This window comes from Mandrillus leucophaeus, unplaced genomic scaffold (assembly GCF_000951045.1).
Source record: "Mandrillus leucophaeus isolate KB7577 unplaced genomic scaffold, Mleu.le_1.0 Scaffold700, whole genome shotgun sequence".
NCBI lineage: Eukaryota > Metazoa > Chordata > Mammalia > Primates > Cercopithecidae > Mandrillus > Mandrillus leucophaeus.
The window spans coordinates 1,757,530-1,763,902 of NW_012107587.1; positions in this window are offsets into that span (position 1 = coordinate 1,757,530).

The window sequence follows — 6,373 nt, forward strand, 5'->3', positions numbered from 1 at the left end:
CTTCCTTCCTTCCTTCCTTCCTTCCTTCCTCTCTCTCTCTCTTTCTTTCTTTCTTTCTTTCTTTCTTTCCCTCTCTCTTTCTTTCCTTTCTTTTCTCTTTTTACTTTCATTTCATTCTTTTTTTAAATTTCAACTCTCCTTTGATTGCTGCCTGCCCCATTACAATATCCACTTTTCCAGATGGTCGCTACTCTTTGCCATATGTCCAATGCACCTTCAACTTTTTGATCTTCTCCAGCATCTCTGACGTTGCTTTCCAATCTTGGTATAAATGACACCTTCTTGTCTGGTGGCTGCCCCAGAGCTTTTTGCATCTGTCTTTCATGGGACTCAGGTTTCACACCCACAGATAGCAATCTTCAAAGAGAGATTGACCCAGCGTAATAAACTCTCCAGCCTGGCCTTTGCAAAATGAAGTAAAGTCTTTGATCCCTCTCTGGTTGCCCCTTGGAATGAAATGAACCCTTTGAACTAAAGTTAGTCACACCAAGAAATGACAAAACAGGACCAGGGGAGTTACAAGGTTAAGACAAGAATGATGCTGCATGTAGGTTATTTTGTTAAAGGATGGATTTGGAGAGATTACCCAAGAATCTAGTTTAGGTTTAGGCTGTCAAAATTATCATCAGAACTAGTTAATAATTCAAGCTGAAAGATCTTCCCCCACTATCCTGCTGTGTGCACCAGGGTGGCAATTCCAAGTCATTACGTATTGTCTCCGTAAGAACTTTCCAGAATGAATTCCAGATGCCACGCATATCAATATTCAGATTCAATTTGCACAGTCCACAAACACATACTATCTGCCTTCTAGAATTACACCTACAAACTGGTCTTGCCAGTGAAGTTTATGCAATACGTGTACAAACAACAGGGCCATCTGAGCACCAGCTCTCAACAACACTGAAGCCATATGATTCACATCAACAAGGAAGGGAATCCCAAATGCCAAGTTCACTTTGTAATCAGGTTTACCATGCAGGGATGGTTAGAGTTGCTCCAGGGCCTGGAAACTAGCCTCCAAATAATTCAATCCACAGTTTTCTCACTAAATCAGCTACATGTGCTAAAGACCCGTTAAACCATGTGTTAATTAGCTATCCCCCAGATGAGGACCACAACCAGCCTGAACCAGGAAGTGTGATTACCCGGTGCTCAATTCTATCACTTCCAGTTGCCAGTAGGTGGCAGAAATTCAAAAAAATTTTAAAATTCAGCTTTCTTTTTAAGTAGGTCCAAATGTGTCAAACCCGATCTTTGATACTCTTGCCACATCTGTGTGAGATTAGAAGCGGTGAGAGAAATTTTGTGAAGGGGATGGATATAACCAACTTTGATTTACCACGTTTTTAAGTAAGCTTGGCAATTTCCCTGGAGGGTGTGAAAAAACCTTGTGGTACAAAGCATTTGATCCATTGTATTATTTTTATAACTCATCATAAGGAATTGCTCTGTTGCGTAGATTTTATTCTCTTGCCAATTATTGGGTCCTGGGTCTTTATATTGTCTGTCCACACTCAACACTCTTGAGTTCTGGAATATAGTTCCAACTTTTCTAAAGAGGATGAAGCTGGCAGCTTCTGATAGATGGTCACTCTTTTCTTAGTCTATAAGATAGACGTCTAATAAGTGTCAAGATTTTTTAACTCTTAAAAAGAAGCTTTTGTAAAATGCATTTTTATTAGGCATTCAGAAGGCAGAATTATGTGGAAATGAGAACTGGGAATGTGAAGAAATCAAATTTCAATTCATGGGAAAAAAATCTGAAATAAATATTTAAATTAGGATCTGCAAAATACGGTTTGTAGGCTTTCAAGCTGGGTTATTTGAAAGCAATGGGAAACATACAATGTAGGAGACATGGTAAAAAGTTTTCTGTCTTATAGAACCATGGAGAAAAACCTAGTATCTCTATGGTTTGTTGTTGTTGCTGTTTAAAAAAAAAAAAAAAAGAATTGGAAAGACAAATCAAGCAACACCCAGAAGCCCCTTAGAGGTTTTGAAAGATTAATGGGTTCTGTCAGTAACTTTCAAATTCTTCAGGAAAGACTACCATAAAAACAAAAAGAATTTTGGTTATTAAGAGTTTCTTTCTGGTGATACCAAAGAATAAATTCACATGTATATATATACACACATATATATGTATAGATATATCTTTTCATGCATACTTTCTATGCACAGTTTTTCCAGATTGTTAGCTTTTTGCTCTGTCTTAATGTATAGAGAAGCAAGACTCAGGCTGACTCAGACTGATTTCATTTCAAACAGATATTGAATTTCTCCCCACCAGCTATGGTGAGATTTTCCCCAGGCCAGCTTCCCCACTCGGTGGTTCCATCCCTGGGTGATCTGCCAATTACCACACCAGTTTATCACTGTGGCTGGTTTAGGTTTAGAAGCAAAGAGCTGGGTGGGTGGTGACCAGTCCCAGATTGCCCTATGTTGTTGATTACTCCTACCCTAGCACAGTGGAATTCAAAATATGGTCCCTTGAGCAGTAGCAGCAGTCTTACTTAAGAACTTGTTAGAGATGCAAATTTTAATTTTAAAAAATTCCCTACTATATATTGACAAATGATAATTTTATATATTTATAAGGTACAAAGTGATGTCATATGTATACAATGTGGAATGACTGAATTAAGCTAATAAACATATCCATCACTTCAAATGCTTAGTCTTTATTTCTCCTATCTAGCTGAAACTTTGAACTCTTTGACCGACATCTCCCCATTCTCCTCATGTGCCCAGACTCTGGGTACCACCATTCTACTCTGCTACTGTGAGTTTGATTGTTTTAGATTTCCTGTGTAAGTGAGAACGTGCATTATTTGACTTTCTACTCCTGGCTTAGCATAATGTTCACTTAGCATAATGTCTTTCAGATCCACCCATGTTGTTACAAATGAATTTCCTTCTTTTTTTAAGGCTGAGAAGTATTCCTTTGTGTATATATGCCACATTTTCTCCATTCATTTATTGATAGATACTTAGGTTGATTCTATAACTTGGCTATTGTGAATAATGCCTAAATGTACATACAAGTGCAGATATCTCTTCAATGCACTGATTTCAAATCCTTTGAATATATATCCAGAAGTGGAATTGCTAGATCATGTGGTAATCCTATTTTCAGTTTGTTAAGGAACCTCCCTGCAATAAATATGGCTGAAGAAAAGGAAAAAATATAGTGATGATTCTGGGGAGCCACCACATTCTCAGCTTCTTCTAGGCAGCTGATAACATTTTAAAGAAAATTAAAATTTTCACCTTTGTAGAAAACAAAGCACACCTTAGGGTTTCCTTTCTCTTCCTACTAATCCCCAGTTTACTTGCCTTGATCTATTTCATTTCCTTCTCCCTTTCCCTCACATTCCTTGGTAATCCCAAACTCAAGGAGCTTCCCAGATTATGGCTGGGGAAAAAATAACCACCCCAAATGATAGAAGGAAGTTTATTAGTGGAATCATTAGACAAAGTTGAAACCAGATACTTCAACTACACCTTAAGAACTTAGTCTTCTTACCTCTGTTTTTCCCCAGATAGGCTTTTATTCTTAGGCAATTTTCTTCATATTCTGGCCCCCATATTCCCAGGATTGGTTCCAACCACATCCAGTGATCTTTTTAAGACCAGCAGAAAGACAGCATCTTATTCTCAATGTTTCCAGTAAAGTCCTTGGTCATGGTGACCATTTCTGAATCAATCCGTGTAGCCAGAAGGTTAGAAAGGTTTGACTGGAAAAGTCTAGGTTATGCAACACCCTTCTTAATGGAAGAAGAGTGAGTCTCCAACTGGAAATCAGGGTGTTATTACTAAGAGAAAGAGGTAGGAATTCCAGGAGGAGGAAAACAATAAATGTCTTCATAGGGATTATGCCTAGTCTTTGCAGCTCCTTGGTTATTCTGCAAAACCAACTAACAAGCAGTCATTGAGGCCAAGACACATAGCTAGAAATGGAATGGGGAGGCTATATACAGTAGGCTTAGACAGGTTGTTTTCCCCACTCTTAATGGAGGCTCATTTGCATAGCAGAAAGAGACCTTGTTCTGTGTCTCATATGAAAAGTGAAAGGTGAGGACCATCTGACTCTTACACTCTCAGCTATGTGACCCAATGCAAGCTTTCTGAGCTCCAATTTTCCCCTCTGTCCAATGGGAACTAGTACCCATCTCAGAGGTTCCCATGGGGATGATTTGAAATAATCCTTGTAATCCAAGGTCCTTAGCACAGGACCTGGCGCTTAGTAAGTACTTAATAAATGTTAACTAATATTGTTGTTCATATTATTAATTATTCACTTTTCTGAACCTCAGATTCTTCCTCTGTAAAATGATGACAATATTTTCTACCTCACAGGATTGCTAACAGCATTAAATGAGATATCATCATAAAAAGCCCAACATATAGTTGTGGATAAGTGTTTCTACCTCCTTCATTGTCATTTCTCTTCTTTTCCCCGAGTCACATCCTTAAGAGGATCACTGAAAATGCAGAGGAGATATGTTATTGCATCTTGTCTGAAATAAGGGCAACTGCAGCAGCTGTGTCACTGATCAACTGATAATTCTACCCATGGCTTGGGATTTCCCAGCCATGATTATAAAAGTCCCTTCAGCTCTGAATAGAAGTGTCAGAAACAAAGGTAAAGTATAAGGAGGTAAAACATCATTCTCACTCTCTCTGCTTCTTCATATGCTTTACTTATGCATTAGCTAGACATGAAACATAGCAGTCCTATGCCCTACCACTCATTGCCCCGTTCCCACTTTTCAGAGGCAAGTCTTAAAGCTATTTCTTTTGTATTCACCATCATATTTCCAAATAATACGTTTTTCACTTTATTTCTCATTATTATTTTTTTTTTCCAGTTTAGGCATTACCTGTTGACTTGCTACTATGAAAGGGGAAGATTTTCACTTTTGCCCTACCAGTTTGCCCCCACCACCTTGGGTCCCTCATCCTCATTCTCTACATATTAGCTACACCACAAGTTTTGGTTACATGGATATTCAGTGGTTACCTAAATATTGATCAAAGTGAGCCATGTGCTGTGTTATGAATTATGTTTCTTTTCTTGCATAACAAGAGTCAAAAAATTATGAAAAACTTTCAAGTGGGAAAACAAGAATTAATGGCTCACCCATCCAGGCTGTCTTTGTCTTTTTCTTTTCTCTTTGGCCTATTTAACAATTCTGTAAGTTATAGAAAACCAGTATGAATGCACGTTATTGTTATCGATTGAAATGCGAATTGATTGTGTATGGTGGAATGCTGGGGTAGGCAGAATTCTAAAATGACCTCCCAGTGACCCACATCTTAGGATAATCTCTTCCCCTTGAGTGTGGGCAGAACTTGTGAAGATATCATTCCTATGATTATGTTATATTATAGGGCAAAAGGGAGATTATCCCAGTGGGCCTAATCTAAGCGCATAAGCCCTAATCACATGAGCCCTTTAAAGTAAAGGGTTTTCTCCAGCTGGTGGCAGAAGAGGAAATCAGAGAGATTCGAAGCACCAGAAGTATTTGACAGGCAGCTGCTGGCTTTGAAGATGAGGGGGCGTGTGTGTAAGGACCAGAGAGGGCTTTCTAGGAGTTGACAGCAATCTCAGTGAGCAACAAACAAGGAAAACAGTGTCTTTAGTCCTATACCCACATGAAACTGAATTCAACCAGCAACCTGAATGCACCTAGAAGCTGATTCTTTCCCAGAGCCTCCAGATAGAGCCCAACCAGGCTGATCTTGACCTCAAGAGATGCTAAACAGAGGACTCAACTGAGCCCATCTAGACTACTGACCTACAGAACTGTGAGATAACAAATGTGTGTTGTTTTAAGCTGTGAAATTTGTGGAAATTTGTTACACAGCAATATAAAACTAATAGGACTCAATTGATTATTGTTTTCTGAATAGGCCATTTTGCTTCTACTTGTAAATTGATTCCAGAAGTCCTTGTTCCCTATCTGTGCTTCTGCTCTTTGAATTCACCCTTTGCACTGGTTGTAGAATTTTATTAGTTCCTTTCTAAAGTGATAAGTTAATAAAATCTTTGGTACATCTTCATTTTATATTTATATTATAGTAGGCTTCATCTTTTCTTAAAGTTAGTCTTTAACACTGGAATGAACATTTTTTTTTCCATTTTTGTTATTCTCTGTGTGCCTGTTATTCATTCAGCCTCAAATTTTTTTTCTTCCTGAAACTCCATTCAATATGTAAGTCATATCAAGTAGTTTATCAACCATATTTTCGCCCCAAGACATTTCTTCTGGAGCCCTCAATTCTGCTGCTGCAGTTGGGAATGAATATCCTCTAAGGCTGCTACAGAGATGTCATCCTGGAACTTCTCTTATCACTACTCTGAATT